The following is a 12,749-nucleotide window of genomic DNA, read 5'->3' on the forward strand; positions in this document are numbered from 1 at the left end:
TTTGATTTAATTTTTCGGCCTTTTCACCAGATTTTTAAAAGGCTATAGTCAGGTTTTTTTCAAAAATGATTTTTTTAAAGTTGTTCCGATGACCACTATTTTGCTGAGCGAGTAAAATCTCGAAGATTGAACCGAGTTCTTTATATTTTTGAATCGATGGCAGTGGCAAAACTGTCTGTCCAAAGATTAGTTACGTTAATACGGATTTCAGCTTATGATAACAGACAGAAATGTTTGTAAGCCAGTCACGGTATGTACCGTGAGGTTGCTAATAGTGTGAATCTTTTGTAGCTGCCTAGAGCAACGTGGAATTACACCAAACGGTCGTATGGATGATAACGATGTAGCAAAAAATCGGATTACGTTCATACATGGGATTAGAAGGACGAATTGTTTTGCACGTCAACGGTAATTATCGGGAGATCGTAAACAGTTTGAACCGCTTTTAACTACCTAAAGCAACGTAGAATTGCACCGAACAATCATACGGAAGAGGATGGTATAGCACAAAACCGGATTTTGTTCAAACATGTGATTGCGAAAAGAATTGTTCAGTGGCGCCAACGGATGTATATCGCGTGCTTGCAAATGATGTGTCCTGTTTGTGGCTAGCTAGGCCAGCACAAACAGCTCCATTCTTTGATGATGGAATGTTCTAGAACTGACCAGCTAATATCCTGAAATATATGACCGTTATTGTATGATATCATATTCAAGCCCGCTTATCTACGGTCGTAGATTGAATTGCTTACTTTTGTTACTTAAATTAAGCCAAATAAATTCTCAGCCATTTCATTCGATTTAACTTTTCAGCCTTTTACCAGATTTTTAAAGAGGTATAGTCAGGTTTTCCGAAAAAAATGACTTTTTTAAAAGTTGTTCAGATGACCACTATTTTACTGAGCGAGTAAAATCTGGAAAGATTTAACGAGTTCTTTATATTTTTGAATCGATGGCAGTGGCAAAACTGTCTGTCCAAAGATCAGTTACGTTAATACAGATTTCAGCTTATGATAACAGACAGAACTGTTTGTAAGCCAGTCACGGTATGTACCGTGAGGTTGCTAATAGTGTGAATCTTTTGTAGCTGCCTAGAGCAACGTGGAATTACACCAAACGGTCGTATGGATGATAACGGTGTAGCAAAAATCGGATTACGTTCATACATGGGATTAGAAGGACGAATTGTTTTGCACGTCAACGGTAATTATCGTGAGATCGAAACAGTTTGAACCGCTTTTAACTACCTAGAGCAACGTAGAATCGCACCGAACAATCATACGGAAGAGGATGGTATAGCACAAAACCGGATTTTGTTCAAACATGTGATTGCGAAAAGAATTGTTCAGTGGCGCCAACGGATGTATATCGCGTGCTTGCAAATGATGTGTCCTGTTTGGCCAGCTAGGCCAGCACGAAACAGCTCCATTTTCATGATGGAATGTTCTAGAACTGACCAGCTAATATCCATGAAATATATGACCGTTATTGTATGATATCATATTCAAGCCCGCTTATCTACGGTCGTAGATTGAATTGCTTACTTTTGTTACTTAAATTAAGCCAAATAAATGCCAGCCATTTCGTTTGATTTAATTTTCAGCCTTTTACCAGATTTTTAAAGGCTATAGTCAGGTTTTTTCAAAAAAATGACTTTTTTAAAAGTTGTTCAGATGACCACTATTTTACTGAGCGAGTAAAATCTCGAAAGATTGAACCGAGTTCTTTATATTTTTGAATCGATGGCAGTGGCAAAATTGTTTGTCCCAAGATCAGTTACGTTAATACGGATTTCAGCTTATGATAACAGACAGAACTGTTTGTAAGCCAGTCACGGTATGTACCGTGAGGTTGCTAATAGTGTGAATCTTTTGTAGCTGCCTAGAGCAACGTGGAATTACACCAAACGGTCGTATGGATGATAACGGTGTAGCAAAAAATCGGAATACGTTCATACATGGGATTAGAAGGACGAATTGTTTTGCACGTCAACGGTAATTATCGTGAGATCGTAAACAGTTTGAACCGCTTTTAACTACCTAGAGCAACGTAGAATTGCACCGAACAATCATACGGAAAAGGATGGTATAGCACAAAACCGGATTTTGTTCAAACATGTGATTGCGAAAAAGAATTGTTCAGTGGCGCCAACAGATGTATATCGCGTGCTTGCAAATGATGTGTCCTGTTTGTGGCAAGCTAGGCCAGCACGAAACAGCTCCATTTTTGATGATGGAATGTTCTAGAGCTGACCAGCTAATATCCTTGAAAAATATGACCGTTATTGTATGATATCATATTCAAGCCCGCTTATCTACGGTCGTAGATTGAGTTGCTTACTTTTGTTACTTAAATTAAGCCAGATAAATGCTCAGCCATTTCGTTTGATTTAATTTTTCGGTTTTTTCACCAGATTTTTAAAGGGTATATATAGTCAGGTTTTTTTGAAAAAAATGATTTTTTTGAAAGTTGTTCAGATGACCACTATTTTACTGAGCGAGTAAAATCTCGAAAGATTGAACCGAGTTCTTTATATTTTTGAATCGATGGCAGTGGCAAAATTGTTTGTCCAAAGATTAGTTACGTTAATACGGATTTCAGCTTATGATAACAGACAGAACTGTTTGTAAGCCAGTCACGGTATGTACCGTGAGGTTGCTAATAGTGTGAATCTTTTGTAGCTGCCTCGAGCAACGTGGAATTACACCAAACGGTCGTATGGATGATAACGGTGTAGCAAAAAATCGGATTACGTTCATACATGGGATTAGAAGGACGAATTGTTTTGCACGTCAACGGTAATTATCGTGAGATCGAAACAGTTTGAACCGCTTTTAACTACCTAGAGCAACGTAGAATCGCACCGAACAATCATACGGAAGAGGATGGTATAGCACAAAACCGGATTTTGTTCAAACATGTGATTGCGAAAAGAATTGTTCAGTGGCGCCAACAGATGTACATCGCGTGCTTGCAAATGATGTGTCCTGTTTGTGGCAAGCTAGGCCAGCACGAAACAGCTCCATTTTCCATGATGGAATGTTCTAGAGCTGACCAGCTAATATCCTTGAAAAATATGACCGTTATTGTATGATATCATATTCAAGCCCGCTTATCTACGGTCGTAGATTGAGTTGCTTACTTTTGTTACTTAAATTAAGCCAGATAAATGCTCAGCCATTTCGTTTGATTTAATTTTTCGGTTTTTTCACCAGATTTTTAAAGGGTATATATAGTCAGGTTTTTTTGAAAAAAATGATTTTTTTTAAAAGTTGTTCCGATGACCACTATTTTACTGAGCGAGTAAACTCTCGAAAGATTTAACCGAGTTCTTTATCCTTTTGAATCGATGGCAGTGGCAAAATTGTTTGTCCAAAGATTAGTTACGTTAATATAGATCTCAGCTTATGATAACTGACAGAACTGTTTGTAAGCCAGTCGCGGTATGTACCGTGAGGTTCCTAATAGTGTGAATCTTTTGTAGCTGCCTAGAGCAACGTGGAATTACACCAAACGGTCGTATGGATGATAACGGTGTAGCAAAAAATCGGATTACGTTCATACATGGGATTAGAAGGACAGAATTGTTTTTGCGTCAACGGTAATTATCGTGAGATCGTAAACAGTTTGAACCGCTTTAACTACCTAGAGCAACGTAGAATTGCACCGAACAATCATACGGAAAAGGATGGTATAGCACAAAACCGGATTTTGTTCAAACATGTGATTGCGAAAAAGAATTGTTCAGTGGCGCCAACAGATGTTTATCGCGTGCTTGCAAATGATGTGTCCTGTTTTGGCAAGCTAGGCCAGCACGAAACAGCTCCATTTTTGATGATGAAATGTTCTAGAACTGACCAGCTAATATCATTGAAAAATATGACCGTTATTGTATGATATCATATTCAAGCCCGCTTATCTACGGTCGTAGATTGAGTTGCTTTTTTTTGTTACTTAAATTAAGCCAAATAAATGCTCAGCCATTTCATTCGAATTAATTTTTCGGCCTTTTCACAGATTTTAAAGGGTATATATAGTCAGGTTTTTTTTTGAAAAAAATGATTTTTTTAAAAGTTGTTCAGATGACCACTATTTTACTGAGCGATAAAATCTCGAAAATTGAACCGAGTTCTTTATATTTTTGAATCGATGGCAGTGGCAAAATTGTTTGTCCAAAGATTAGTTACGTTAATACGGATTTCAGCTTATGATAACAGACAGAAATGTTTGTAAGCCAGTCACGGTATGTACCGTGAGGTTGCTAATAGTGTGAATCTTTTGTAGCTGCCTAGAGCAACGTGGAATTACACCAAACGGTCGTATGGATGATAACGGTGTAGCAAAAATCGGATTACGTTCATACATGGGATTAGAAGGACGAATTGTTTTGCACGTCAACGGTAATTATCGGGAGATCGTAAACAGTTTGAACCGCTTTTAACTACCTAAAGCAACGTAGAATTGCACCGAACAATCAAAGGGAAGAGGACGGTATAGCACAAAACCGGATTTTGTTCAAACATGTGATTGCGAAAAGAATTGTTCAGTGGCGCCAACGGATGTATATCGCGTGCTTGCAAATGATGTGTCCTGTTTGGCAAGCTAGGCCACGAAACAGCTCCATTTTCGATGATGGAATGTTCTAGAACTGACCAGCTAATCATGAAAAAAATATGACCGTTATTGTATGATATCATATTCAAGCCCGCTTATCTACGGTCGTAGATTGAGTTGCTTACTTTTGTTACCAAATTAAGCCAGATAAATATAAGCCATTTCGTTTGATTTAATTTTTCAGCCTTTTCTGAATTTTTAAAGGGTATATATAGTCAGGTTTTTTTGAAAAAATGATTTTTTTTAAAGTTGTTCCGATGACCACTATTTTGCTGAGCGAGTAAAATCTCGAAAGACTGAACCGAGTTCTTTATATTTTTGAATCGATGGCAGTGGCAAAATTGTTTGTCCAAAGATCAGTTACGTTAATATAGTTTCAGCTTATGATAACAGACAGAACTGTTTGTAAGCCAGTCACGGTATGTACCGTGAGGTTGCTAATAGTGTGAATCTTTTGTAGCTGCCTAGAGCAACGTGGAATTACACCAAACGGTCGTATGGATGATAACGGTGTAGCAAAAAATCGGATTACGTTCATACATGGGATTAGAAGGACGAATTGTTTTGCACGTCAACGGTAATTATCGTGAGATCGTAAACAGTTTGAACCGCTTTTAACTACCTAGAGCAACGTGGTGCACCGAACAATCATACGGAAGAGGATGGTATAGCACAAAACCGGATTTTGTTCAAACATGTGATTGCGAAAAGAATTGTTCAGTGGCGCCAACGGATGTATATCGCGTGCTTGCAAATGATGTGTCCTGTTTGTGGCCAGCTAGGCCAGCACGAAACAGCTCCATTTTTCGATGATGGAATGTTCTAGAACTGACAATAGCTATCCATGGAAAAATATGACCGTTATTGTATGATATCATATTCAAGCCCGCTTATCTACGGTCGTAGATTGAATTGCTTACTTTTGTTACTTAAATTAAGCCAAATAAATGCTCAGCCATTTCGTTTGATTTAATTTTCGGCCTTTTCACCAGATTTTTAAAATTATATATAGTCAGGTTTTTTCAAAAAATGACTTTTTTTAAAAGTTGTTCAGATGACCACTATTTTGCTGAGCGAGTAAAATCTCGAAAGACTGAACCGAGTTCTTTATATTTTTGAATCGATGGCAGTGGCAAAACTGTTTGTCCAAAGATCAGTTACGTTAATATAGTTTCAGCTTATGATAACAGACAGAACTGTTTGTAAGCCAGTCACGGTATGTACCGTGAGGTTGCTAATAGTGTGAATCTTTTGTAGCTGCCTAGAGCAACGTGGAATTACACCAAACGGTCGTATGGATGATAACGGTGTAGCAAAAATCGGATTACGTTCATACATGGGATTAGAAGGACGAATTGTTTTGCACGTCAACGGTAATTATCGTGAGATCGAAACAGTTTGAACCGCTTTTAACTACCTAGAGCAACGTAGAATTGCACCGAACAATCGTACGGAAGAGGATGGTATAGCACAAAACCGGATTTTGTTCAAACATGTGATTGCGAAAAGAATTGTTCAGTGGCGCCAACGGATGTATATCGCGTGCTTGCAAATGATGTGTCCTGTTTGTATTGTAGGCCAGCACGAAACAGCTCCATTCTTCATGATGGAATGTTCTAGAACTGACCAGCTAATATCCATGGAAATATATGACCGTTATTGTATGATATCATATTCAAGCCCGCTTATCTACGGTCGTAGATTGAATTGCTTACTTTTGTTACTTAAATTAAGCCAAATAAATTCTCAGCCATTTCGTTTGATTTAATTTTTCGGCCTTTTCTAGATTTTTAAAGGGTATATATAGTCAGGTTTTTTTGAAAAAAATGATTTTTTTTGAAGTTGTTCAGATGACCACTATTTTGCTGAGCGAGTAAAATCTCGAAAGATTGAACCGAGTTCTTTATATTTTTGAATCGATGGCAGTGGCAAAATTGTTTGTCCAAAGATTAGTTACGTTAATACGGATTTCAGCTTATGATAACAGACAGAACTGTTTGTAAGCCAGTCACGGTATGTACCGTGAGGTTGCTAATAGTGTGAATCTTTTGTAGCTGCCTAGAGCAACGTGGAATTACACCAAACGGTCGTATGGATGATAACGGTGTAGCAAAAAATCGGATTACGTTCATACATGGGATTAGAAGGACGAATTGTTTTGCACGTCAACGGTAATTATCGTGAGATCGAAACAGTTTGAACCGCTTTTAACTACCTAGAGCAACGTAGAATCGCACCGAACAATCATGCGGAAGAGGATGGTATAGCACAAAACCGGATTTTGTTCAAACATGTGATTGCGAAAAGAATTGTTCAGTGGCGCCAACGGATGTACATCGCGTGCTTGCAAATGATGTGTCCTGTTTGTGGCAAGCTAGGCCAGCACGAAACAGCTCCATTTTCGATGATGGAATGTTCTAGAGCTGACCAGCTAATATCCTTGAAAAATATGACCGTTATTGTATGATATCATATTCAAGCCCGCTTATCTACGGTCGTAGATTGAGTTGCTTACTTTTGTTACTTAAATTAAGCCAGATAAATGCTCAGCCATTTCGTTTGATTTAATTTTTCGGTTTTTTCACCAGATTTTTAAAGGGTATATATAGTCAGGTTTTTTGAAAAAATGATTTTTTGAAAAGTTGTTCAGATGACCACTATTTTGCTGAGCGAGTAAAATCTCGAAAGATTGAACCGAGTTCTTTATATTTTTGAATCGATGGCAGTGGCAAAATTGTTTGTCCAAAGATTAGTTACGTTAATATGATTTCAGCTTATGATAACAGACAGAACTGTTTGTAAGCCAGTCGCGGTATGTACCGTGAGGTTGCTAATAGTGTGAATCTTTTGTAGCTGCCTAGAGCAACGTGGAATTACACCAAACGGTCGTATGGATGATAACGGTGTAGCAAAAATCGGAATACGTTCATACATGGGATTAGAAGGACGAATTGTTTTGCACGTCAACGGTAATTATCGTGAGATCGTAAACAGTTTGAACCGCTTTTAACTACCTAGAGCAACGTAGAATCGCACCGAACAATCATACGGAAGAGGATGGTATAGCACAAAACCGGATTTTGTTCAAACATGTGATTGCGAAAAGAATTGTTCAGTGGCGCCAACGGATGTATATCGCGTGCTTGCAAATGATGTGTCCTGTTTGTGGCCATGAGGCAAACAAGCTCCATTTTTGATAATGGAATGTTCTAGAACTGACCAGCTAATATCCATGAAATATGACCGTTATTGTATGATATCATATTCAAGCCCGCTTATCTACGGTCGTAGATTGAGTTGCTTACTTTTGTTACTTAAATTAAGCCAAACAAATGCTCAGCCATTTCGTTTGATTTAATTTTCAGCCTTTTACCAGATTTTTTAAAGGGCTATAGTCAGGTTTTTTTGAAAAAATGACTTTTTTTAAAAGTTGTTCAGATGACCACTATTTTGCTGAGCGAGTAAAATCTCGAAAGATTGAACCGAGTTCTTTATATTTTTGAATCGATGGCAGTGGCAAAATTGTTTGTCCAAAGATTAGTTACGTTAACATAGATTTCAGCTTATGATAACAGACAGAACTGTTTGTAAGCCAGTCGCGGTATGTACCGTGAGGTTGCTAATAGTGTGAATCTTTTGTAGCTGCCTAGAGCAACGTGGAATTACACCAAACGGTCGTATGGATGATAACGGTGTAGCAAAAAAATCGAATACGTTCATACATGGGATTAGAAGGACGAATTGTTTTGCACGTCAACGGTAATTATCGTGAGATCGTAAACAGTTTGAACCGCTTTTAACTACCTAGAGCAACGTAGAACTGCACCGAACAATCATACGGAAAAGGATGGTATAGCACAAAACCGGATTTTGTTCAAACATGTGATTGCGAAAAAGAATTGTTCAGTGGCGCCAACAGATGTATATCGCGTGCTTGCAAATGATGTGTCCTGTTTGTGGCCAGCGAGGCCAGCACGAAACAGCTCCATTTTTGATAATGGAATGTTCTAGAACTGACCAGCTAATATCATTGAAAAATATGACCGTTATTGTATGATATCATATTCAAGCCCGCTTATCTACGGTCGTAGATTGAGTTGCTTACTTTTGTTACTTAAATTAAGCCAAACAAATGCTCAGCCATTTCGTTTGATTTAATTTTTCGGCCATTTCACCAGATTTTTAAAGGGTATAGTCAGGTTTTTTTGAAAAAAATGATTTTTTTAAAAAGTTGTTCAGATGACCACTATTTTACTGAGCGAGTAAAATCTCGAAAGATTGAACCGAGTTCTTTATATTTTTGAATCGATGGCAGTGGCAAAATTGTTTGTCCAAAGATTTGTTACGTTAACATAGATTTCAGCTTATGATAACTGACAGAACTGTTTGTAAGCCAGTCACGGTATGTACCGTGAGGTTGCTAATAGTGTGAATCTTTTGTAGCTGCCTAGAGCAACGTGGAATTACACCAAACGGTCGTATGGATGATAACGGTGTAGCAAAAAATCGGAATACGTTCATACATGGTATTAGAAGGACGAATTGTTTTGCACGTCAGCGGTAATTATCGTGAGATCGTAAACAGTTTGAACAGCTTTTAACTACCTAGAGCAACGTAGAATTGCACCGAACAATCAAACGGAAAAGGATGGTATAGCACAAAACCGGATTTTGTTCAAACATGTGATTGCGAAAAAGAATTGTTCAGTGGCGCCAACGGATGTATATCGCGTGCTTGCAAATGATGTGTCCTGTTTGTGGCCAGCTAGGCCAGCACGAAACAGCTCCATTTTGATGATGGAATGTTCTAGAACTGACCAGCTAATATCCTTGAAAAATATGACCGTTATTGTATGATATCATATTCAAGCCCGCTTATCTACGGTCGTAGATTGAGTTGCTTACTTTTGTTACTTAAATTAAGCCAAATAAAATGCCATTTCGTTTGATTTAATTTTTCGGCCATTTCACCAGATTTTTAAAGGTATAGTCAGGTTTTTTCGAAAAAATGACTTTTTTTAAAAGTTGTTCAGATGACCACTATTTTACTGAGCGAGTAAAATCTCGAAAGATTGAACCGAGTTCTTTATATTTTTGAATCGATGGCAGTGGCAAAATTGTTTGTCCAAAGATTAGTTACGTTAACATAGATTTCAGCTTATGATAACTGACAGAACTGTTTGTAAGCCAGTCGCGGTATGTACCGTGAGGTTCCTAATAGTGTGAATCTTTTGTAGCTGCCTAGAGCAACGTGGAATTACACCAAACGGTCGTATGGATGATAACGGTGTAGCAAAAAATCGGAATACGTTCATACATGGGATTAGAAGGACGAATTGTTTTGCACGTCAGCGGTAATTATCGTGAGATCGTAAACAGTTTGAACCGCTTTTAACTACCTAGAGCAACGTAGAATTGCACCGAACAATCAAACGGAAAAGGATGGTATAGCACAAAACCGGATTTTGTTCAAACATGTGATTGCGAAAAAGAATTGTTCAGTGGCGCCAACGGATGTATATCGCGTGCTTGCAAATGATGTGTCCTGTTTGTGGCCAGCTAGGCCAGCACGAAACAGCTCCATTTTTGATAATGGAATGTTCTAGAACTGACCAGCTAATATCATTGAAAAATATGACCGTTATTGTATGATATCATATTCAAGCCCGCTTATCTACGGTCGTAGATTGAGTTGCTTACTTTTGTTACTTAAATTAAGCCAAACAAATGCTCAGCCATTTCGTTTGATTTAATTTTTCGGCCATTTCACCAGATTTTTAAAGGGTATAGTCAGGTTTTTTTGAAAAAAATGATTTTTTTAAAAGTTGTTCAGATGACCACTATTTTACTGAGCGAGTAAAATCTCGAAAGATTGAACCGAGTTCTTTATATTTTTGAATCGATGGCAGTGGCAAAATTGTTTGTCCAAAGATTTGTTACGTTAACATAGATTTCAGCTTATGATAACTGACAGAACTGTTTGTAAGCCAGTCACGGTATGTACCGTGAGGTTGCTAATAGTGTGAATCTTTTGTAGCTGCCTAGAGCAACGTGGAATTACACCAAACGGTCGTATGGATGATAACGGTGTAGCAAAAAATCGGAATACGTTCATACATGGGATTAGAAGGACGAATTGTTTTGCACGTCAACGGTAATTATCGTGAGATCGTAAACAGTTTGAACCGCTTTTAACTACCTAGAGCAACGTAGAACTGCACCGAACAATCAAACGGAAAAGGATGGTATAGCACAAAACCGGATTTTGTTCAAACATGTGATTGCGAAAAAGAATTGTTCAGTGGCGCCAACGGATGTATATCGCGTGCTTGCAAATGATGTGTCCTGTTTGTGGCCAGCGAGGCCAGCACGAAACAGCTCCATTTTTGATAATGGAATGTTCTAGAACTGACCAGCTAATATCCATGAAAAATATGACCGTTATTGTATGATATCATATTCAAGCCCGCTTATCTACGGTCGTAGATTGAGTTGCTTACTTTTGTTACTTAAATTAAGCCAAACAAATGCTCAGCCATTTCGTTTGATTTAATTTTCGGCCATTTCACCAGATTTTTAAAGGGTATAGTCAGGTTTTTTTGGAAAAAATGATTTTTTTTAAAAGTTGTTCAGATGACCACTATTTTACTGAGCGAGTAAAATCTCGAAAGATTGAACCGAGTTCTTTATATTTTTGAATCGATGGCAGTGGCAAAATTGTTTGTCCAAAGATTAGTTACGTTAACATAGATTTCAGCTTATGATAACTGACAGAACTGTTTGTAAGCCAGTCGCGGTATGTACCGTGAGGTTCCTAATAGTGTGAATCTTTTGTAGCTGCCTAGAGCAACGTGGAATTACACCAAACGGTCGTATGGATGATAACGGTGTAGCAAAAAATCGGAATACGTTCATACATGGGATTAGAAGGACGAATTGTTTTGCACGTCAACGGTAATTATCGTGAGATCGTAAACAGTTTGAACCGCTTTTAACTACCTAGAGCAACGTAGAACTGCACCGAACAATCAAACGGAAAAGGATGGTATAGCACAAAACCGGATTTTGTTCAAACATGTGATTGCGAAAAAGAATTGTTCAGTGGCGCCAACGGATGTATATCGCGTGCTTGCAAATGATGTGTCCTGTTTGTGGCCAGCGAGGCCAGCACGAAACAGCTCCATTTTTGATAATGGAATGTTCTAGAACTGACCAGCTAATATCCATGAAAAATATGACCGTTATTGTATGATATCATATTCAAGCCCGCTTATCTACGGTCGTAGATTGAGTTGCTTACTTTGTTACTTAAATTAAGCCAAACAAATGCTCAGCCATTTCGTTTGATTTAATTTTTCGGCCATTTCACCAGATTTTTAAAGGGTATAGTCAGGTTTTTTTGGAAAAAATGATTTTTTTAAAAGTTGTTCAGATGACCACTATTTTACTGAGCGAGTAAAATCTCGAAAGATTGAACCGAGTTCTTTATATTTTTGAATCGATGGCAGTGGCAAAATTGTTTGTCCAAAGATTAGTTACGTTAACATAGATTTCAGCTTATGATAACTGACAGAACTGTTTGTAAGCCAGTCGCGGTATGTACCGTGAGGTTCCTAATAGTGTGAATCTTTTGTAGCTGCCTAGAGCAACGTGGAATTACACCAAACGGTCGTATGGATGATAACGGTGTAGCAAAAAATCGGAATACGTTCATACATGGGATTAGAAGGACGAATTGTTTTGCACGTCAACGGTAATTATCGTGAGATCGTAAACAGTTTGAACCGCTTTTAACTACCTAGAGCAACGTAGAATTGCACCGAACAATCAAACGGAAAAGGATGGTATAGCACAAAACCGGATTTTGTTCAAACATGTGATTGCGAAAAGAATTGTTCAGTGGCGCCAACGGATGTATATCGCGTGCTTGCAAATGATGTGTCCTGTTTGTATGAGGCCAGCACGAAACAGCTCCATTTTTGATAATGGAATGTTCTAGAACTGACCAGCTAATATCCATGAAGCTTATTGTGATATCATATTCAAGCCCGCTTATCTACGGTCGTAGATTGGTTTGCTTTACTTTTGTTACTTAAATTAAGCCAAACAAATGCTCAGCCATTTCGTTTGATTTA

Source organism: Paramacrobiotus metropolitanus, unplaced genomic scaffold (genome assembly GCF_019649055.1).
Source record: "Paramacrobiotus metropolitanus isolate TYO unplaced genomic scaffold, Prichtersi_v1.0 Parri_scaffold0000134, whole genome shotgun sequence".
Lineage (NCBI taxonomy): Eukaryota > Metazoa > Tardigrada > Eutardigrada > Parachela > Macrobiotidae > Paramacrobiotus > Paramacrobiotus metropolitanus.